Here is a 23,931-nt window from a genome sequence, read left to right as displayed (position 1 = left end):
CATACCTGTAGTCCCAGCTACATCAGAGGCTGAGGTGGGAGAATCACTGGAGCCCACTGGAGGCTGCAGTGAGCCGTGATTGTGCCACCACACTCCAGCTCAAGTGACAGTGTGAGACCCTGTCTCAAAAAAATATATATATGATTTTTCTTGGTGAAGGTCTTATACATATTTTGTTAAATTAATTGCTAGCTGCCCTATTTTGTTATTGTTAATGCTGTCTTTTAACATTGCATTTTCTAACTGCTTTTTTGATATATAGGTAATCTTATCTATTAATATGCAAAGTTGCTTAATCCTAGCAATTTGCCATGTATTCTTTTCTGTTTTCTGTGTTTGGCAGTCATATCTAGTGATAGGAATGGTTTTTACTTCACTTTCTAAACATTATATATTTTATTTTATTTTTTCTATTATCTGGCAAGTACCTGTAGTGTAACATTAAGTGGAAGTGATAATAAGTGCCTTTCTTTTAAACTTTAATGATTAGGCTTTAACTGTGCTAAAAGTTTTGGTAGATATTCACTATCAGGTTATTAAGTCCATTTCTATTCCTAGTTTGTTTTTGTCATAATAGATGTCAATTTTATAAAATGCTTTTTCTACAGCTCTATCTCAGTCTTAGTGTACAATTATTTTCATGATTAAAATCAGTTTATAATTTCTCATACTCTCCTTGACTGGTATTGGAGCTAAGTTATATTAACATCAAGAAATGAAATAGGGAGTGGTCCTCTGTATCTCTTCTCTAAAACACTTTTATGTTAGAGTGAAATAGTGTCTTCCTTGAAAATTTGTTAAAACTCACCAGTAAAGCCACCTTAACCTAATATTTTCTTTGGGAGAATTTTTTAAACTGTGTTTTTATTAAAGAGACAGGGTCTTGCTCCATTGCCCAGGCTGGGGTTGGAATGCAGTGGTGGGAATCGTAACTCACTGCAGTCTCAAACTAATGGGCTCAAGTGATCCTCCCACCTCAGTCTCCTGAGTAGCTGGGACCACAGGCATGTGCCACCATGCACAGCTAATATATTTTTAATTTTTTTTTTTTGAAGAGACAGGGTCTCGCTTTGTTGCCCAGGCTGGTTTTGAATTCTCAAGCAACCCTCCCACCTCAGCCTCCCAAAGTTTTGATATTGTAGGTATGAGCCACCACATCCAACCTTTGGGAGAATATTTTAAATTTATAATTATAGTCTATTCAGATTTTCATTTTTCTTGCGTTCATTTTGGTAATTATTTCCTATGAATATATCTATTGATTAGTGTCTTTTTTCTTTTTTAGAATTAGTTTTGTCCATTTAGTCTATAAACACTTTGCCTTTCTATCTTTGCTTTCTGTCTGATTAATTTCTTTTCTATAGTATTTCCATTCATCTAAGTTTTTTACTCGTTCTGTTATTTTTTACTTCTTGGGCTGCAGGTTTAAGAAAGTCCCAAATTTTCTGAGTTCACAGTGAGTCCTTAATATCTCAGCAATATTTTCATGGTGTCCCCTGGGCCAAACCAAATACCTAACAGCTTCATTTAGTAAATCTTTCAGGCCAAGTAATATGTTTTATATTCCTATAATTTAAAAGCCATTTAGGAAAAATTATACACTTAAATTTTTTGAAAATGAAATTTTTATTTCGTTTAAAAATAACTACATTTGCTTACTAATGGTATATGTGTTCCTGTTGGGTACTGTGCAGCTGCTCAGACTTTGGTATTAGACTGGCTGTACCTCGAAAATGTCTACCTTTTAGCATGCTATATACTTTTTAATCACAGCAACCACTCAATACCCAGCTTTACAAAGGCACAATTAGTGACAGTGATAGTGACACTGTATATTGACGTGTATTTTGACACAGAATCTCTTAACATTATATGCTTGAAGTAATTCAGTTTCAATATTAGATCATGCTACATTACTATTAATAGTAATTAATGCCATATTAATTATTGATAATTGATTGTATAATTATAATTATATCATTATTATTATATTAATATTATTAACATATTTATGTAGAAATGATATAATTATTAGTGATAATAATATATATTAATGATAATAGTAAGGTGGCATGATCTAATGTTGAAACTGAATTACCTCAAGCATATAATTTCAAGAGATTCTGTGTCAATACACATTCAGAAATGCTGTGATTCCCCTGAAAATTAAAACTCTGTCACATCACTCTTGACTTTTCCATGTAGCAACTTGGATGACTCACTCCACAGTTTAGGAGCTAAGCTTTCAGACATTCTTTTTAATTATTGCATAATATTTCATTGTGTGGGCCAGATTTTTCTCTCTTTGAACAAAATTTCAACAAACATCCTTATACATATGTCTTTACTTACTGATACCTGTAATTAATAAGTATTGACAGGTTTCTGTCCAAAAGGCTATGTTTCATGTCTCCACCAGCTCTTTTTCAGAGTATAGTCTTTCCCACATCTTTACCAACAATAGGTTCAATTGCTCTTGTAAATGTTGTTTGCTGTATGGGCAAAAAAGATATGTAAAAGTACTTATAAAGAACTTGTTGGGTTTGCTTCTGATACCTAGCACCTAAAATAGTGCATAACCCATGAAGTTTCAGTAAATATTTGTTCAGTGAATGGATGCAGGAATCAGTCAACTAACTTAGGTTATTGTTACTTCAATTTGTAGTCCCTGGAGTATTAATTGAATTTGAGCATCATTTTAAATGCTTGTTTAGACTGGTGCAGTGGCTCACGCCTGTAATCACAGCATTTTGGGAGGCCAAGGCAGGAGGATCACGAGGTCAGGAGTTCAAGACTGATTTGGCCAACATGGTAAAATACCAACTCTACTAAAACTACAAAAAAAATTAGCCAGGCGTGGTGGTGGGTGCCCATAATCCCGGCTACTTGAGAGGCTGAGGCAGGAGAATTGCTTGAACCCGAGATTACAGTGAGATTGCACCACTGCACTCCAGCCCAGGTGACAGTGCGAGACTCCGTCTCAAGATAGATAGATAGATAGATAGATAGATAGATAGATAGATAGATAGATAGATAGATACTTGTTTGGCCATTTGTAATGGTTTTTCTTTCCCTTGCTTATGAATACCTTTTGCCTTTTTTTCTTTTGGGTTGTTTAACTTTGTATTGCCATTTTGTAAGGGCACTTTCTTTAGTTTAGATATTACCCTTTTCAGTTTTTTCCCAAATACATTATTTATCTGTTGACTTTGTATTATTTTATCTTTTGCCATAGAAAAACTTTTAATTATATTTGCTCATTTTGGCTAGCTTTTTTTTAAATAGCCTCTATATTTTCAGTCTGTTTAGAACATTTTCTTCATCAAGATATATATGTTATCTAAATTTTCTTGCAAAATTCTTATTACAGCTGGAATCTATGACCATATAGTGTATTACAAATATCTAGTTTTATTTTCCTCAGAAAGAACAGCTAGTTATTCTGGCACAATTTATTAAATAATTTGTCATTTTCCTACTGAATTGAGCTATTATATTTGTCATATATTGTATTTTTATACATATTGGGATTTATTTCTGGATTGTTGTTCTAATCCATGGATATTTCTCTATTTCTAAACTAATACCATATTTATTTGATAAAAGGACATTATGTTCCAAAAACAAATCATTCTACATTGATTTTGTATGTGTTTACTTTTTAAATCATTCCTAGGCATTGATTGTTTTATATAAACATTAAGACAATACTGTTCAGTGCCCCCCAAAAAAATTCATTGGAATTGAGAGTAGAATTAGGAATTGCATTCAATTTGTATGTTAATTTTGAAAAATTAATATTTTCTTATACTTGTCTTCCTATCTAATAACATCCATTTTCCAATTTTTCTTTGTGCCTTTCAGTAAGATTTTAAAGTTTTCATATAAGGTTTTTGCTCTGTTAGATGTATTCTTTATCTTGTTACAGTTTATACTGATATTGTGAGTGAAGCATTTTTTCTGTTTCCATTTTCAGTAGCTATTTTGCTATAATAAATCAAAACTATTGCTTTTACATATTTATGTAATATCTATCAATTTTACCAAATTCTCTTATTAATTTCAGTTTTCTATTAGAGTGTCTTGGGCTTTCCAGGCATGCAATAATACCAAATCAAAAGAAGTTTTATCTCTTTTTTGTCCATTTTTATGCAGTTCGTTTTCTTGTTGTATTGTATTTGCCAGAACCTCCAAGACAACGTTAAATAAAAGTCTGATAAAGTTATCACTGTCTTAATCCTAATCAAAATGGTTAGTGTTTTGTAATTTAGGATTTTTTTTTTTTTTGAGATGGTGTTTTGCTCTGTTGCCCAGGCTGGAGTGCAGTGGCGCCATCTTAGCTCACCAAACCTCTACCCCTCAGGTTCAAGCAACTCTCCTGCCTCAGCCTCCTGAGTAGCTGGAATTACAGGCACGGGACACCATGCCCAGCTAATTTTTGTATTTTTAGTAGAGACAGGGTTTCACCATGTTGTCCAGGCTGGTCTCAAACTCCTGACCTGATGATCCCCCTCAGCCTCCCAAAGTGCTGGGATTACAGTTGTGAGCCACTATGCCTGGCCTAGGATAATTATTTTTTATTTGCCTTTAGTGAATAATTTTTATTATATTGAACTAGCTTTCTTTTGTTCCCATTTTATTATTTATAGTGGCTGATGTTTTTCAGTTGCTTTTCAGCACTTATTATGATAATATGTTTTTCTCTTCCTTAATGTCCTGATTTAATAGATGAAATTGATAAATTTTCTTCATTGACCCATGATTGCATTCGTTTACACTTCCCACAGAAATTTGTCTTTTCTCTGTGGAAGCTTGTAGAATCTTCTCTTTGACCCCGTCTTCTGAAATGTTATAGTGATATCCCCTGTTATCATTGGGGTATTTGCATATATTGTGTTGAATACATGACAAGCCCTTTAAATCTGGAAGCTTCTGTCCTTAAATTTTGGGCAATTATCTTTGATCTTCCTTTTTTCTTTTTCTTATTTTGCTCTTCTGGGATTTATACTATTAATATGTTGGCCCTTGCTATAGTTTGAGTGCATTCCTCAGAATTAATGTGTAGGAATTTGGCCCTTGATATAAGACCTTTAAGAGATGATGAGGTCATTTAAAGGGATTTAATGCCCTCTTTCATAACTGAGTTAATCCTCAAGGGAGTGAAAGCGTTCTCGCTCTCATGGGATTGCATTAGTTCCCACAAGAGCAGGTTGTAATAAAATGAAGCTGTCCCTAGTGCCCCTTTTGCACTGCCTGCTTCCCCTTCCCCTCTCTGCCATGTTATGACACAGTGAGGCTCTCACCATATGCTGTTGCCATGCTCTTGGACTTCCCAGTTTCAGAGCTGTGAACTAAATAAACCTCCGTTCTTTATAAATTACCCAGTCCATGGCATTCTGTTGTAGCAACAGAAAACAAACAAAGATAGCCCTCCCAGACCAGACCTCTAATTTTCTTTTCTTTATTCTACTATTTGCTTTACCTTCTAAAAGATTATCTCCATGTTTTCTTCCACACCTTCCATTGAGTTTTACATTTCAGTTATTATATTTTTAATATGTGGGAACTCTTTTTATTTTCCATATATTCCCCTTTTTATTAGTATTCTGATTTTGTTTCATGAGTGTAATAATTGCACATATATCTCTTAGGATAGTGTGTGTGTGTGTGTGTGTGTGTGTGTGTGTTGGTATATGTATGTCTCTCTCTTTGTGTATGTTTGAGATAGAGAGACAGAGAAGTTTTCTATCTGCATGGTTTCTGTTTTCCCAAAGTGTCTTTTTAAATTTTTTTCTTTTTGTTTTTGGTTTTTGTATAGAACTTTTGCTCAGGTGTCTAGTGATCTTTGGTTGTTTGTGTCTAAGGGAGCCCTCAATACGTTATCTTTAGTTCTTTGTTCTTTTCTTTTGGGTGCGAGTTAGGTGTTCTTCATGTGGTCCCAGAAAGTAATCTTCTAGTGTTCTGCCTGAGTGTGAAGAATTGGCTTCCAGAGTTCTAGGAGCCCAGTAGAATAAGAGGGCTGGATATCCTAACACTCAGTCTGTAATATTTTACTGAATTTCTCTTATTTTCAGCATGATATACCTACCTCTAGCTGTATCTGATGTCCTGAAACCCAGCGATCCTCTGTTGTGCTGTCCCTAGTCATTAGCTAGGTTAGGCAAGGGACAGTATTCCAATTATGTGGAGTGGATAAGATAGTTGGGTGGTCCAACTTTTTTAAAAACCAGATTTGAAATAGTTCTCCTTCTGTAATACTGCCTTTACTCAATTTGAGAAGCATATGATGCTGCCAGTTCTTGAGTCTTTGAAGATTCTTATGTGTAAATTGGATTGTTCTTAATTTTCCTCATTGCTAGTTTTGCATTTAACACTCTCATTTCTGCCATTTGTTCCTGTACATTTCAGCTATTTCTTCCCATCCTTATAAGTATGTATTTATACCATATGCCTTTTTTAATGAAAATGGTATATTGTAATTTAAGTGGGGTTGGGGAAGAAAGTCAATGGGAATGTTTGTTGTTAATCTGCCATCTTTACTAACCTAGAAAGTAAAGGTAAAATATCCATAAATGTCGTATAAATCCATGCCTTCTTCTTTAGCCTTATGTTTATCACTGCATCTTTTCCTACTACTTTCAATTTCATTCATCCACCTTTTTTACAGTATAGTGACCAAACTGTGTTTTACCTTTGTACCCTTACACATCCCTCCAAATCTGGTGAATATTTGATCTAAGCCTCGGCTCAGGTTTCATCTTTCACGTCATAACCAGATTGAAATAGCCACTATTGTCATCTCTCCTGCACTCTTACCATAGCACTGATACCTGCAACATTTTTAACATAATAAACAGAAATCTTGACATGTAAACAGTATATTTTAAGTGTACAAGTTAATAACTTTTTAACATGTATAGACATCTATGAAACTATCACCACAAAATAATGAACAAATTCATTATCCCCAAAAGTTTATTTTACCCTTTTGTGCAAGAAAGAAAAGGGGATACAAAGGATACTATCCCCTCTTCTCAACACCCTGCCTCTATACCCATTCCTAGGCAACTGCTGATCTTTTCTCTGAAACTGTAGATTAGTTTGCATTTTCTAAATTTTATGTAAGTGGAATCAAATATGTAACTTTTTTGGTCTGGATTCTTTTATTCGCCGTCACCATTTTGATGTATGTAGCATGCATCGATAGTTCGTTTCTTTTTAATGGTGAATAGTAGTGTCATACATTGTACAAATAGTAGATTGGTGCAAAAGTCAATGCGGTTTTGGACAGTGGATTTTAAATCATTATAACTAGGCTCAAACACATCTTTTTTTCCCACCTGTTTTTGCTTTTTAAAAATTTTTTTTATTAAGTTTTGGGATACATGTGCAGGATGTTCAGGTTTGTTACATAGGTAAACTTGTGCCTTGGTGGTTTACTGCACCTATCAACCCATCACCCTAGTATTAAGCCCAGCGTGCATCAGCTCTTTTCCCTGATGCTCTCCCACCACCACCATCTCCCAACAGGCCCTAGTAAGTGTTGTTTCCCTCCCTCTGTCCATGGGAGTTGAATAATGAAAACATCTTTATTTACCAAAGTAGGAACCATTACAGTCAACACATTTTGCCAATGAGAAATAAGTTCCTTTATTCCTGTAGCATAAGTATCTGTGCTTCAGGATTTGACAAACTCCTAGAAAGCATCTGCTGCATCCTGCTGGTTGTGGAAATGTTTTCCCTGCAACAAGTTGTTGAGATGCTTGAAGAAGTGGTAGTCAGTTGACAAGAGGGTTGGGTGCATATGGTGAGGCAACACTTTGTAGCCCAATTTGTTTAACTTTTGAAGTGTTGGTTGTGTGACATGTGGTCAAGCATTGTCATGGAGAATAATTGGGCCCTTTCCATTAACCAGTGCCAGCTGCAGGCCTTGCCATTTTCAGTGCATCTCATTGCTTTGCTGACTATCGTTCTCAGATATAATGATTTCACCAGGATTCAGAAAGCTGTCATGGATCAAACTGGCAGCAAACCACCAAACAGTGACCATGACCTATTTTAGGTGCAAATTTGGCTTTGGGAAGCACTTTGGAGCTTCTTCTCAGTCCAACCACTGAGTCATCACTGGTTGTCATATATAATACACATTTGTGGCACATCACCATCCGATTGAGATATGTTTTCTTGTTGCATAGAATAAGAAAAGATGACACTTCAAAATGATGTGGTTTTTTTTCTTCTTTTTTTGGCTCAGCTCATGAGGCACCCACTTAAGCTTTTTCACCGTTCCAATTTGCTTCAAATGTTGAATGACCATAGAATGGTTGTTACTGAGTTCTTCAGCAACTTCTCGTGTATTTGTAAAAGGATGAGCTTCGCATGTTCTCACTCATAGGTGGGTGTTGAACGATGAGAACACATGGACACAGGGAGGGGAGAACTACACACTGGGGTCTGTTGGGGGGAAATAGGGGAGGGACAGCGAGGAGTGGGGAGTTGGGGAGAGATAGCATGGGGAGAAATGCCAGATATAGGTGAAGGGCAGGAAGGCAGCAAATCACACTGCCACGTGTGTACCTATGCAACTATCTTGCATGTTCTTCACATGTACCCCAAAACCTAAAATACAGTAAAAGAAAAAAAAAAAAGGATGAGCTTTGATGATTGCTCTCAGTTGGTCATTGCCAACTTCGGATGACTGGCTACTACACTCCTCATCATCCTCGTTTGCAAAACTTCTTGAACACTACTGCACTGAACATTTGTTAGCAGTTCCTGGGCCAAATGTGTTGTTGATATTCCAAGTTGTCTCTGCTGCTTTACAACCCATTTTGAACTTGAATAAGAAAATTGCTCGAATTTGCTTTTTGTCTAACATCATTTTCATAGTCTAAAATAAACATTAAAAAAATCAAGAAATAAGCCATTAACAAAAGAAAAAGCGAGAAATGCCCATTAAAATGATGTATAATATCACCACATTTATTTAAGAACATATTCTTGTATCAAACAGCAAATTCCAGCAATGCAAAAACCTCAATTACTTTTACTTATCCATTCACATGTTAATGAATACTTGATTCATTTTCAGCTAGGGGCTGGTAAAAGTAAACCTGCTCCGAACATTCATGCCTAAGTCTTTGATGGACATACGCATTTATTTATCTTGTTTAAAATCACAGGAGTAGATTGGCTGGAGCCTATAGTAAGTGTAGTTTTAACTTTTTAAGAAATGTCTAAGCTGTATTTCAAGCAGCTGTATCATTTTACATTCCCACCATGAGTATATGAGAATTCCAGTATTTCCACACCCTCTTAACACTTCTTGTGGTCAGTCTTTCCATTTGAAGCCATCCTAAGAGGTGTGTAGTGGTATCTCATGTAATTTTAATATGCCCTTTCCTGATGACTAATGATATAGGACATCTTGATTTATACTTATTTATCAAAGAAAAAAAAAACAAAGAAAAATATACTTATTTATCATCTGTATATCTTTGTTGATATATCTATTCAAATATTTTGCCCTTTTTAAATTGGGTTGTTTCCCTATTACTAAGTTTGGAAAAATCTTTATTCTGAATACAAGTCCTTTCTCAAATATATGATTTTCAATTATTGTCTTATATTTTTATTCTCTGAGCAGTGTCTTTCAAAGATCAGAAGCTTTTTATTTTGATGAAGTCCAGTTTATCAATTTGTTCTTTATGGATAGATATGCACTTGGTATCATATCTAAGAAGTCTTTTCTAAACCCAAGTGACAAAAATTGTCTCCTGTTTTCTTCTAAAAATGCCAAACATTTAGGTTTCATATTTAGGTCTCAGCTGTTTTGAGTTTTTTTGAAGTTGGTACAAGGTATGGGACCAAGTTCATTTCTTTTACAAACAGGTATACAGTTGTTGTGGCATCATTCATTTCCTAAAAGAATTGGCTTTGCCCTTTTGTGAAAAATAGTATATATTTATTTGGGAAGCTGAGACGGATGGATCACCTGAGGTCAGGAGTTCAAGACCTGGCCAACATGGAGAAACCCTGTCTCTACTAAATATACAAAAATTAGCCTGGTGTGTTGGTACTTCCCTGTAATCCCAGCTACTGGGGAGGCTGAGACAGGAGAATCGCTTGAACCCGGGAGGCGAGGTTGCAGTGAGCCGAGATAGTGCCATTGCACTCCATCCTGGGCAGCAAGAACAAAACTTCATCTCAAAAAAAAAAAGTACAGATTTAAGTGCAGACATTGGCTATAGGGGTTTTTTGTAGATGCTTTCTTATTTGTTTATGGAAGTGTCCTTTGATTCCTAGAATATTGAGGAATCAAAAAATTGATGTGGTTTTTCGTCAGCTGTTTTTTTCTGTATCTTTTAAGGTGATCAGATGGTTTTTCTCTTTAGTTTTTTAACAGGGTGAATTACATTGGTTGATTTTCTAATGTGAAACCAGCTTTCCATTCCACTAGATCATGATGTACTTTTTATTTTATTATTTAACTTTTTTATTTTATTAGAGACAGAGGACTTGCTATCTTGCCCAGACTGGCTCCAGTGATCGTCTTGCGTCAGCCTCTCAAATAGCTGGAACTATAGGCACATATTACTGTATCTAGTTTAACTTTTTAAATATGACCTCATAAAATGAGTTGGTAAGTGTATACTCCAGCTCGATTTTCCAGTAGAGTTTGTCTAGAATTGGTATTATTGCTTCCTTACATATTTGGTGGAATTCACAAATAAAGCCATCCAGGCCTGGATTTTTCTTTATGAGAAGGTTTTACTTCAAGTTTAATTATTTTATAGACATGGTATATTAGGGTTATTTATTTTGTAAGAGGTCTTTACCAATTGATATCTTAAAAGGAATTTATTCATTTTGTCTAAGTCGTCCAATGTATAGACATAACATGTTAATCCTAGTTCATTATCTTTTTAATATCTATAGAATCTACAGTAATGTTATCTCTGTCATTTCTCATGGCTATAATTTGTTGTCTCCCCTTTTTATTGTGTTCAGTCAAGCTAGGGAGTGATATATTAAACTTCTCAGAGAATCAGTTTTGGGTTTTATTGATTCTCTCACTATTGTTTTTTTGTGTTTTCTGTTACTGATTTCTACATGAAGTTTTATTTCCTTTCTTCTACTTACTTTATATTTAACTGGTTATTTGTCTGTTTTCTTAAGGTAGATGCTAAAATAATTGATTCAAAACCTTTCTTCTTTTCTAACAGAGGTATGTAGTGCTATAAATTTCTCACTAAGTACTGCCTTACCAGCAGCCAACCAATTTTTATATAATATGTTTTCATTTTTATTCTTTTTTTTTTTTTAAGACGGAGTTTCACTCTTGTTGCCCAGTTTGGGGTGCAGTGGTGCAATCTCGGCTCATTGCAACCTCCACCTCCTGGGTTCCAGTGATTTTCCTACCTCAGCCTCCCAATTAGTTGGGATTACAGGCATGTGCCACCACACCCAGCTAATTTTGTATTTTTAGTAGAGATGGGGTTTCTCCATGTTGGTCAAGCTGGTCTTGAACTCCCGCCCTCAGATGATCTGCCTGCCTCAGCCTCCCAAAGTGCTGGGATTACAAGCGTGAGCCACCACACCCGGCTCATTTTTACTCATTTTTAAATACTTTCTCATTTCCCTTTTGATTTTCTTTGAACCCTTAGGTTATTTAGAATTACGTTATATAGTTTATATTATAATCTTTGTGTGGATCTTTCAAAGGTTTTTCTCTTAATACTTTGTAACTTCTATCTTGTTCAGGTAACATGCTTCTAAATTTATTGTAAGATGTTTTATGGTCCAGTATATGGTCTATACTGGCAGCTATTTCTTGTGCACTTGAAAAGAATGTGTGTCCTAATATAAGAATTTTGATAGATATAGCATTATGAAATTTAAGGTAGGGGCCATCCTTTTGGGTTTTTTTCCCTGCTTAAGATTTTCAGTCTTTCCAATGATAGTTTGTTAAAAAAAAAAAAAAAAGACAGTTTTTTTTTTAATTCTTAAGGCTAAACTTCAATTTTGAATTGTCACCAGTGATAAAAAGGTTTGCAAGTTGCTAATAGCTACAGGAAAATCAAATACAGTCTACCCCAAATATTTTTCTACTTATTCATGCAGAAATCACCAAAACTCAGTGTGAAAATAAAAAATTAAACAAGGAGACTAAAATATTTTTATAAGTACAGCTTAAGCCAGATTATAGATAGTCTGCAATGGAAACAGCCTAGTTTCATAACAAGGTCAAAGGGGGAAAGATCCACATATCAGTCTTTGAGGCTATCTGACTTTGATAGCCTTTGAAGTTCAAACTATTCTCTCTTTTATCTGTAACTAATTTCATGGAAAACATGTTACTACGTGATTCCAAACCTCCTTATTTTTTAGCCTGCAGAAACTGACATCTTTTAGTAGCCCTATAACAAGTTCAGAACCCTGATTTGATGTCCCCTGCCATAATTTTCTAACCAGTATTCCAAAAATAGCAGCCAAAAGCCTAAGGAAAGGGCAGTTGTGGGAAGAAAAGAGATAGAAGATCATACTTTCTATAACTTTAGGATTCCAAGATCTATATATTAACGGTATTACAGTGTAATGTGTGACACATGTGGAACTAGATACGACGAGGGGAAATATGTCTAGTCCAAACTGACGTGTGCTGTTAGTATGAAATACACACTGGATGTTGAGGACTTAGTCCAAAAAAGGAGTGTAAAATATCTGATTAGTGATTTTTATATTAGTTTTAAGTTGAATTATCATATTTTAGATGTGTTGGGTTAGATAAAAGACATTTAATTACTGTTTCCTTTTACTATTTTGAATGAGGATACTAGAAAATATTAAATTACACATATGGCTCACATCATACAGATCCTGCTTGACTTAGAGTAGGGTTACATCCTGATAAACTCTTCGTAAGTTGAAAATATCATAAGTTGAAAGTGCACTTAGGCCGGGTGCTGTAACTCATGCCTATAATTCCAACACTTTGGGAGACTGAGGAGGGAGGACTGCTTGAGCCCAGGAGTTTAAGACCAACCTGAACAACATAGTGAGACCTCATCTCTATGAAACATTCAAAAAATAGCTGGAAATGATGATGTGTACCTGTGTCCCAGCTACTTGGGAGACTGAGGCGAGAGGATTGCCTGAGCCTGGAAGGTGGAGGCTGCAGTGAGCTGTGATCATGCCACTGCATTCCAGCCTGAGTGACAGAACAAGAGCCTGTCTCAATCAGTCAATCAATAAAAATAAGAAAATGCATTTAATACACCTAGGCTACTGAACATCATAGCTTCGCCTAGCCTACTTTAAACATGCTCAAAACACATTAGCCTACAGTTGGGCAGAATCATCTAATACAAAGCCTGTTTTATAATAAAGTGTCAAATATCTCCTGTAATTTATTGAATACTATACTAAAAGTAGAAAATAGAATATTGTGTGGAACTCCAAGTATACTCTGTACTGAATGCATATCACTTTCACATCATCTTAAACTCAAAAAATTGTTAAGTCAAACCATCGTAAGTCTGGGACCATCTGTATTTCAGTCAGACATCATTGCTGTAGAAACCCATGCTCAAACTTTAGCTTAAGACACTAGTCTTGCTTTACTTTACTATCATTCATTTTCCTTTGATCCTGATGATAGAAGCTCCTGGAATGGTGGTGGATGTAAGTAAGAACAATTGAGAGCATCAAAGCCATTACAGAGATTTAGGAAAAATTGCTTTTTAATTAATGGAACTAGCATGAAATTCGACCTAAGCTAACAAATCTGGTCTCTAATTCTCTGCCTCACACTTTATACTTCAGTGAAATACACTTAGTTTGGATTTTATTGCAATATTTGATTGAAATTTAGGTGGCTGTTTGGAGCCAGGAACTAGAGATTCTTTTTTTAAAGGGTAAAGAAAATCAGTTTGGTACAGATACTTTGCTAGTAAGGGGTTACATTCCAAAGTGTACTGCTAAACCCTTTCTCCTGCAATTCACAGCATGATCTCCATGTGCCAGGAGGAGCCTGGCTAGGAAATGGTGACTTAGAACCGAGTATTGCTTTAGAGGCAAGAAAATATGTCCCATTGTAAATAGCTTTTCATTCTTTAAGGTTACTTACTCAAACAACTTTTGACAAATTCAAAATTTCACAACGATAGTAAACTGTGGCCATTATGTTTCTAAGAACTACATTTAGACTGAAACCATTATAGCCACATTTTTTGAGAGTCTCATCCATCACTAAAGTCTGTCTCACTGTAGGTAAAATCCTGCCACTGGATTTAAATTGCTTAGTCCCTCCATTGTAGAGCTCAGCATACCTTGCCTGTTTTGTTGTTGTTTTTAAATAGGATGTAACCAAAATGTAGGTTTAGTTGCTTGCCAGGTGCAGAGTCCAACTAATGAGAGAGATATAGCATAAAGAAAATGACTTTTTATTCCAAAGCTAGCTTAGAGGAAGAAGTACAGGCTTCCTGCCTTAAGGGTACTGCTTCACTTTTGGAGCAGAAAGCAGGTGCTTTTAAAAGGGGGTTTGGCATGAATGGCATGCAGGGGAGAAAGCAAGAGGAGGGGATCCACATGACTTGCTTCAGTATCCTATCTACCCGGCATTTGAGCTGGTGACCACTGGTGTCTTTGTAGGCAGAACTAGGTTGTAAAGGTAGCAGAAACTCTCCAGGTAGGAGAAAGTTTCCTAGTGGGCATAGTTTGGGTTTCAGACTGACTGTTGTCTCTCGAGGCAGCCTCCTGGTTGGTGAGAGCTCCATTCTGGAGCTTCTAAGCACGTAGTTAAATGAACTTACTCTGTAGGGAGTGTCTGGTGAAGGGGAGGTAAAAGGTTATAATTGCATTTCTAAAGGGCTAAGTAGGAAGAGGAAAAGAGGGAGAAATGGAGAAAAGAAAAAAATAGCTCATTCTCTCTCAGAAAAATGGGGGTGCTCAGTTACAAGGATATGTTTCAAAGCAAGTCCTTTAGTTTTTTCACTATACTACAGATGGTCTTTAAATTATAATGGTGTTTGGCCTATAACCATATAACATTTCTTTAAATTTGTTTGAAAGAAAAAAAAATTTTGTATTCATATAAATAATGATAAACTAGTTTAATTTGGTAAAATTCTATTGAGACAAAACATAATGCTTAAAGTGAAAATCAGTAGACCTCATTTTTAATGCAGATATATGTGTAAAAGCTATATATAAGTTATAGTCATAGATTAAACTAAGAATAGCTAAAGAGGCTGGGCACAGTGGCTCACACTTGTAACCCCAGCACTTAGGGAGGCTGAGGCAGGTGGATCGCTTGAGGTTATGAGTTCAAGACCAGCCTGGCCAACATGATGAAACCCTGTTTCTACTAAAAATACAAAAATTCGCTAGACATTGTGGCAGGCACCTGTAATCTCAGCTACTCAGGAGGCTGAAGCAGGAGAATTGCTTGAACCCGGGAGACAGAAGTTGCAGTGAGCCAAGATAAAGCCACTGCACTTCAGCCTGGGTGACAGAGTAAACAACATCTGAAAAACAAACAAAAACAAAATAAAACTAAAGAATAGCTAAATAGATACATAGAACAAAATGGGAGGCCAGAAATAGACCTACATATATATAGATAATTTATTTTTAACAAAGGCATGATAATTCAAGGGGAAAGCATAGTCTTTTCAACAGATGGTACTGGAACAGGACATCCACGTGGGAGAAGTGAAATTCAACTCTTAGCTAATATCATTTATAAAAATTAAGTTGTAGACCTAAATATAAGCGCTTATGCTATACAACTTCAGAAGAAAACATAGGGGAACTAATTTTGACCTTGGGGTAAAGCAGGGATTTCTTAAAACACAAAAAGCCCAAACCATAAAAGAAAAAAAATGATAAATTGTATTTTATCAGAATTTAAACCTTTTTTACAAAATATACTGTTGAAAATGAAAATGCAAACCACACACTAGGAGGAAATATTGGCAAAACATATCTGTCAAAGGTCTTATATTTTTAAATATCTAAAGAATTCTTACAAAATATTAAAACAAGCCACTGGATTTTTATTAAAGATAAAAGTTGAGCAGACAGTTTATCATAGAGGATATATAGATGTATATAAGCACATAAAAATTGGTTCAATATCTTAGCCATTAGGGGAATGCAAATTAAACCTTAAAGATGCCACTACACATACTAGAATGGCTAAAATAAAAACACTGAAAATACCAAGTGCTGACAAGGAAGCAGAGATGCCAGAACTGTCAAATAAAATAGTACAACCTATCTGGAAAACAGTGGCAGTTTATCATAAAGTTAAAACATATTCTTACCATGTGACCCAGCCATCTCATTCCTAGGGATTTACCCTGGAAGGAAAAAAAATGAAGACTTACATTAACACAAAAACCTGTATGTGAATATTAATAGCAGCTCTATTTGTAATTCCCAAAATCTGGAAACAACCCATATGTCCTTCAACAGATGCATGGATAGACAAACAGGCACATGTATACAATGGAGTACTACTCAGCAATAAAAATGAACTGTTATATAATATAATGTGGATGAATCTCAAAGATGTTGTCATGAGTGAAAAAAGCCACTCTCAAAAGGTTATAAATAGTGCAATTTCATTTACATAACATTCTCAAAAAGACAAAACCATAATGTCAGGGAAGAGACCAGTAGTTACCAGGGACTAGGGGTAGCAGGACAACATGACCATAAACAGATAGCAGTGAGAAATGTGGGGAGTGATAAGACTGTTCTATATTCTGAATCTTGGCTGTGATTATATGATCTAATGTGGTTATATGCTAGAATCCATAGAACTATGTAGCCAGAAAATAAGTCCACTTTAGTATATATTATTTTTTAAAAAAATAAAAGAAAATGTTAAGTATTTTTTCTCAGTACTCTGAAAACATTGCTGTTTGTGATTTTCTTTTTCTAAGTAATTTCAGCTTTTGGATTCGGGGGTACATGTGCAGGTTTGTTACACAAGTATATTGCATGATGCTGAGGTTTGGGTACAAATTGATCCCATCACCCAGGTAGTTAGCATAGTACCCAACAGTTTTTCAACTCTTGCCCCCTTCCTTTCCCACCACCTCGGTAATGCGCGGTGTGATTTTCTATCATCTAACCTTGTTGAGCTGTTTTTCTCCCCCAATTCTTGTTTCTTTGTAGATGAACTGCTTTCTCTCTCTCTCTCTCTGTCTCTCTCTCTCTCTCTCCGTCTCTCTCTCTCTCTCTCTCTCTCTCTCTCACACACACACACACACACACACACAGCTTTTAGAATCTTTTCTTTGTCACTGGTGTAATGAAATTGCACCACAATATGTCTCAGTTTAGTTCTCTTTCATTTGTTTTATGTAGACTGTCTGCCTCTGAAGATTAAATTTTTTTAATTATTTCTTTTACTTTGTCCCATGTGCCTTATCTATTCACTGTTTCCAGTACTCCTGTTAGGTATATTTTAGAAGCTTTAACTTCATCCTCTATATTTCATAATTTTTTAAAATTCCTAAATATAGAAGTAAAATAAAAGAACACAGAAAATTTTCTTCAAGCCCTTCCAGTGCATTTTAATTGTAACAATTATGTTTTTAATTGGTTTTTCATAGCTGTTTTAAACTCTCTTGAGGATATTATTTATAACTTATTAGAGAGTTTCTTTTTCCTGAATTATGTTTCCACAGACACCATTTTTATATTCAGTGCAATATCTTATTGCACTTACGAGGTGAGAGAACATTGGGATTTCAAGCACAAATACTGGAGTAAGACTACCCAGATTCAAATTCTGGCTCTGCCATTTGTGATCATGTAATTTCAGGCAAATAATTAAACCTCTGAGAGGCTTAGTTTCTTCATCAACAAAAAGGACATAATTTCAGTATCTTATCTAATTGAGACATTGTAAAGATTAAATGAAATATTATCTGTAAATTCATACTTAGAATATGTGTGATACTTAATAAACACTTAATAAATGTTAGCTATTATTACCATAAGCCAGATGCAGTGTTCTAGTTTCCAGGCAAATAAAGTTGAAACTGACTTGGTCCATTCAAAGAACTTAAAATAAAGCTTGCTATTGTTTGTCAAGCCTAGCATTCACCTTCTATCTCAATGGGAGTCATTATACATATAAATAACAGTGATATTCAAAACTGTGATACATCCTTTATGGTTTTTTTTGTTTTGTTTTGTTTTTTGAGATGGAGTCTCCCAGGCTGGAATGCAGTGGCATGATCTCGGCTCACTGCAACCTCTGCCTCCTGGGTTCAAGCAATTCTCCTGCCTCAGCTTCCTGGGTAGTTGGGATTACAGGCATGCAGCACCACACTCAGCTAATTTTTGTATTTTTAGTAGAGACGGGGTTTCACCATGTTGGCCAGGCTGGTCTAGAACTCCTGACCTCATGATCTGTCCGTCTTGACCTCCCAAAATGCTGGGATTACAGGTGTGAGCCACCACCCAGCCTGTTTTGTTTTTTTGTTTGTTTTGGTTTTTGTATTTTTTTGAGACAGAGTTTTGCTTTTGTGTCCCAGGCTGGAGTATAATGGCACAATCTCAGCTCACCACAACCTCCACCTCCCGGTTCAAGCGATTCTCCGGCCTCAGCCTCCCTAGTAGCTGGGATTACAGGCATGCACCGTTACCACATCTGGCTAATTTTGTTCTTTTTTTTTTTTTAGTAGAGGTGGAATTTCTTTATGTTGGTCAGGCTGATCTCAAACTCCCAACTTCAGGTGATCTGCCCACCTTGGCTTCCCAAAGTGCTGGGATTACAGGTGTGAGCCACCTTGCCTAGTCTTTTTGCTTTTTGAGATGGAGTTTCGGTCTCGTTGCCTGGCCTGGAATGTAATGGCACAATCTTGGCTTACCACAACCTCTGCCTCCCGGGTTCAAGCAATTCTCCTGTCCTAGCCACCTGAGTAGCTAGGATTACAGGCATGCACCACCAAGCCTGGCTAATTTTGTAATTTCTTTTTACTACAGACAGGGTTTCTCCATGTTGGTCAGGCTGGTCTTGAACTCCCAACCTAGTTGATCTGCCCGCCTCCGCCTCCCAAAGTGCTAGGATTACAAGATGTGAGCCACTGTGCCTGTCCTCCTTTATGGTTTTATAGGTTTATTTAGTGATAAAATATAACCTGAGGCTGAAGCTGTAATAAAATCCTTTTGCCTATTTTTTGCTTAACATTGTACTTGGAAAGAATGGAGAAATATGGGGGCAGGCATATGAAGGTACCAAGGAGAAAGCATGTAAATGACAAAACAAAGCATGGAAGGGCTTATTCAGCCATATTAGATATGGTTGGTGTAGAATAGACGTATGATGTAGAATAAGAAGTATGGTGCAGATTAGAAGATGATAAACTAAATAGGTCGACTAGACCTGCAGCTTGTAGTAGGGGCCCATATGATTGGGTGTGTATAGAGGTGTATCCGTACCATGGAGGCCTAGTAAGCCTGACAGAAGAGTTTGGTCATTATTCTGTAATGGTTAGAAAATAGCTGTATTTTTGAACAGGAGAATAATACGATATAAAGAGGAATTCGTGCTTTTAATTTTTGTCCTTATGTAGAAGATGCAAATGTTTTCAATGTTTTGGGCAACTGAAAATATCTTTTTTTCTGAGCTGTGTCTAAACTAAACTCTAAAGGAAAGTCAGTTCTGTAACACATTGTTCCTTTCCATCTAATTTTTTCCTTTCCTTTTTTTCTTTTTTTTTTTTTTGAGATGGAGTTTCTCTCTTGTTACCCAGGCTGGAGTGCAATGGTGCAATCTCGGCTCACCACAACCTCTGCCTCCTGGGTTCAAGCAATTCTCCTGCCTCAGCCTCCAGAGTAGCTGGGATTACAGGCACGCGCCACCATGCCCAGCTAATTTTTTGTATTTTTAGTAGAGACGGGGTTTCACCATGTTGACCAGGATGGTCTTGATCTCTTGACCTCGTGATCCACCCGCCTCGGCCTCCCAAAGTGCTGGGATTACAGGCTTGAGCCACCGCGCCCGGCCTAATTTTTTCTTTAATATTTAAATATAGCATTTTTTAGAGATTCCAGAGTGTTATCAAACCAGAATGTTGACCACAACAGTTCAAAGATATATAGGTTAAAATATGAAGTAATTGAGGATAATGGGAAATTAAGATTGCTGGGTTCACTCTTCAATCATAGCAGGAAAATTAAAGGTAAATTACAAAGCAAAGTTCAGAATACAACATGTTTAAGTATTCATGACCTTGCAAGTTTATAAAATGCCTGGTATGTTTATTGCTACAGTGCTAATATTTGGCCAAAGCACAGGGGTCTTCAGGATGTATATTTATGGACTGATTCCCCAACAGATAACTGCACAATTCTGGAATGCTGTTGCTGTGTCAATAATTGTAGACTTATGTTCTAAAACTTTTCCCTTCCAACCTAATTAACTTAAAATGTCTCTAATGTGATTTCCAAAGAATTTTATATTTATATTTTGCAATTAGCATTTGACTGGCGCACAGGTTTGAGACATGCGCTACAATGTGTAAACATTTTGCAAGATAATAAATAGCGCCTACTAGTCTAAATGTTTTATGACTGCCTACTCCCTGCTAATTGGTAATGGATTGAAATTCCCCATTGTTTAATTTTTTTAATTTGTCGGAAATTATTATAAATGAGTGTGTAGGGCTTCATATCACAGCTGTTGTCATTTAAAGTTTGGACAATGTCATTACAAATGAAACCCTGCTGTGAAATTAAAGTCAAAAGGCATCTTGGCATCCCAACCATTTCCTTGGGAGAAGATTACAGCTCAAGTCTGTTGAACTTTATTGCCTTGGGCCTCATGACAGTCATCAGAAACATGCAAGGCATTTCTGTTAAAGAAATTCAGATGTGCTAGGACACAGATGACATTCTTGTGCATAACGGTGTCCTAAGGGGGTGAGGAATAAGTCAGGAAGAAAAAGATCATTCACACTTTTTGCTGCATTCTGGAATTATATATAAAATCCACGAAGAAGATGGAGACCTTGCAGTGATACCACAGAGGAAAAAGGTGTGGTGTTTTCCTGCATGGCCTGACTATATTTTATTTTATTTTATTTTTGAATAGCAAATAGTTTATTGGTGTGCACATGGTTTCAACATGAATAATAAATTCACATGACCAGGAGACAATAATTAATTCAAAAGAATAAATGCTTACTAATCATCAGAAAATCTGTGGCCATTAGGACTGGCACATAAAAATCCAAAATCACTCAGAGACCAAATCTTAAAGATTTGTCCTCTTATTAATCCATATGGAATAGGTCTGTAGCACCTAGAATCTGTAGAATTCTATAGATTATCACCTTCTAACGAAACATCACCCATTGGCTCTGTAGATCTGTTCTATAATTTGTTCAATTTTTAGGGAAGTCGCAGGGCCTCCAGAAAAAAATAATAATAATAAAGTATGTCTCAAAGCATATGTGGATGCTTCATGATTTCAGGAATCCTCAGGCCCCAAAGAACCCTGAAGACCCTCAACCAGGACACAGGTCTGACTGTATTTTAAAATAAAAACCTAAACATGACTCCAAGGTAATGACTGCCTTCAGAGTAATATTTCAGTTGATTTTAATATTCTCTTTGATGGAGGTTCTCATTGATTCATATTTCTTTTCTCTCTCTCCTTTCTCAGAGACATTCATTTCCAGAGGTTTGATGATGGAGAGATGTTACTCAGTTTTAACAGTCACTCTTTTTTATATCTAAAACTATGCTCTTGAATTTAAAACAAAAGATTACTTGGTCTAACTTAAAATCTCTCTAACCAGTAACTGGGCTCCAACAAAGGTCCCCACAGAGACGTCATGAAAGAACAGCATTGTCCCTCTAATTTAAGGATGTATCTTACTCAGTCATGAATTGATCTCATCCCTTTAAAATGCATTCATATTTGTCATCCCTATTCCCTCTTTGGATAAAGAGATTCTTGAGTTCAGGAGCTACAGCATGCCTAGCACACAGTAGATACTCAATAAATATTCGTTGAATAAATGAAAATTGTTATTCAAAGGAAAATCCTAATTACTCTCAATGCTTGTTCTGGAAGTCCGAGACCTAGTAAGATCATTTGTACTACTCTTCTTTCAGCTTTATATGACATTCAGAAAGGCTTATCACTCATTCAACAACTTGCCATAAATATTGATAACTGCCTCGTATTCGCTGCTATAAAAATGCCGTTAAATTGCTATAGTCTAGTAAAAAGACAGACAAGTAAATAGGTAATCACAGTAGAGTGCGATATGCTAAGCATTTCCTAGCCTCAGTGATAATAACATTTATTGAGTACTTACTATGTACTAGGTACAATTTTAAGTATTTTACATGTATTAATGATTTTTAACTTAATTGCATTGTGATCTGACAGTTGTATCTATATGATTCAAAACATTTTGAAATTTACTGATAGTTTTTGTTTTGTTTTGTTCTTGAGATGGAGTCTTGTTTTGTCACCCAGGCCAGAGTGCAGTGATGCAGTCATGGCTCACTTTCCTCCACCTGCTGGGCTCAAGTGATTCTCCCACCTTAGCCTCCCAAGTATCTGAGAGTACAAGCACATGCCACCACACCCAACTAATTTTTAATTATTTGTAGAGATGAGGTCTTACTATCACTCAGGCTGGTCTTGAACTCCTGAGCTCAAGCAATCCTCTCACCTCAGCCTTCCACAGTTCTGTGATTACAGGTGTGCACCATTGCACTCAGCCATGATACTTATTTTATAGACCAGTATGAGGTAATTTTTTAAAAATCCATGTGAACAGTTCTGGGTGCAATTTTGGAGTACAGTGTCTATTACAGCAAGCAAGTTTTTATATACAGTATTCTATACATATCGATTAGCCCTAACTTTTGAAGTATTTCTTTCAATCTACTGTATGATGACTGATTTTTCTACCTGCCTGACCTATCAATTACTGAGAGAGGTATATTAAAATATTTTAAAGTGATTGTAAATTTATCTGTTTTTCATTTTACATCTGTCAGTTTTTGCTTTGTCTGTTTTAAGGCTAAGTTACTAGGTTTATACACATTTAAATTATTATAGCTTTCTGGTAGATTGAGCTATTTATTATTATGTAATGCTTCATTTTATCCCTAGTAACGCATTTTGCCTTGAAGAGTATTTTATAGTCTGAATTTATTTATTCATTTATGTATTTATTTATTTATTTTGACTTGAGTCTTTTTTTTTTTTTTTTTTTTTTTTTTTTTTTTTTTAAGGAGTGCAGAGGCACAATCTCAGCTCACTGCAACCTCTGCCTCCCTGGTTCAAAAGATTCTCCTGCCTCAGCCTCCTGAGTAGCTGGATTTATAGGCGCGTGCCACCACACTCAGCTTATTTTTGTATTTTTAATAGAGGCAGGGCTTCACAGTGTTGGCCAAAATGGTCTGGATCTCCTGACCTGGTGATCCACCCACCTGGGCCTCCCAAAGTGCTGGGATTGCAGGCGTGAGCCACCACACCTGGCCTATAGTCTGATTGTTAATATAGCTACCCCAACTTCTTATGGTATTTGCCTGGTTCATATTTTTTCATCCTTTAGATTCTGGTTTTTAGATTCAGTGTCAATCTTTGTTTTTTACCCAGAACATTTGGTCCATTTGTGCTTTTGTATTTGTTTCAAGTAGTTACACAGGCATGAATGGGGCAGGAGAGGGCTGTCCCCCACCCACTGGGAATGTCAGTTGATTGTTGGGCAGTTATCACATTGCCTCTCTCAAAGTGATAAATTGTCAGCTGGCACTAGGGAGAGGCCATTTCCTGATTGTTCACACTTGGTGCACTAAAGTGTTAATTGAATGCAGGCATCAGGGAGAGGCAACTTCCTGGGCATGTGCATTAAGAGACAAAGTGGCAGAGTATGACCT

The 23,931-nt window shown here is 36.1% G+C and overlaps 1 protein-coding gene and 1 long non-coding RNA gene across 5 annotated transcripts in view; one reads left to right on the top strand and one right to left on the bottom strand.

The window, feature by feature from the left end:
* The window catches only part of SBF2 (SET binding factor 2), a 495,691-nt gene that overhangs the window by 335,578 nt on the left and 136,182 nt on the right, over positions 1-23,931 (top strand). The gene's annotated exons all lie outside the window — the stretch shown is intronic.
* LOC118145816 (uncharacterized) overlaps positions 15,390-23,931 on the bottom strand; it is a 167,323-nt gene continuing 158,781 nt past the window's right edge. Inside the window, exons 3-4 of the long non-coding RNA XR_008475178.2 lie at positions 16,329-16,364; positions 15,390-15,527 (exon numbers count right to left, since the gene is read on the bottom strand). This is a non-coding gene — a long non-coding RNA (uncharacterized LOC118145816). The remainder of the gene's footprint in view (positions 15,528-16,328; positions 16,365-23,931) is intronic.

Source organism: Callithrix jacchus, chromosome 10 (assembly GCF_049354715.1).
Source record: "Callithrix jacchus isolate 240 chromosome 10, calJac240_pri, whole genome shotgun sequence".
Classification (NCBI taxonomy): Eukaryota; Metazoa; Chordata; class Mammalia; order Primates; family Cebidae; genus Callithrix; species Callithrix jacchus.
Note: the sequence above shows the minus strand (reverse complement) of the source record. Positions and strands in the feature narration are given on the sequence as shown.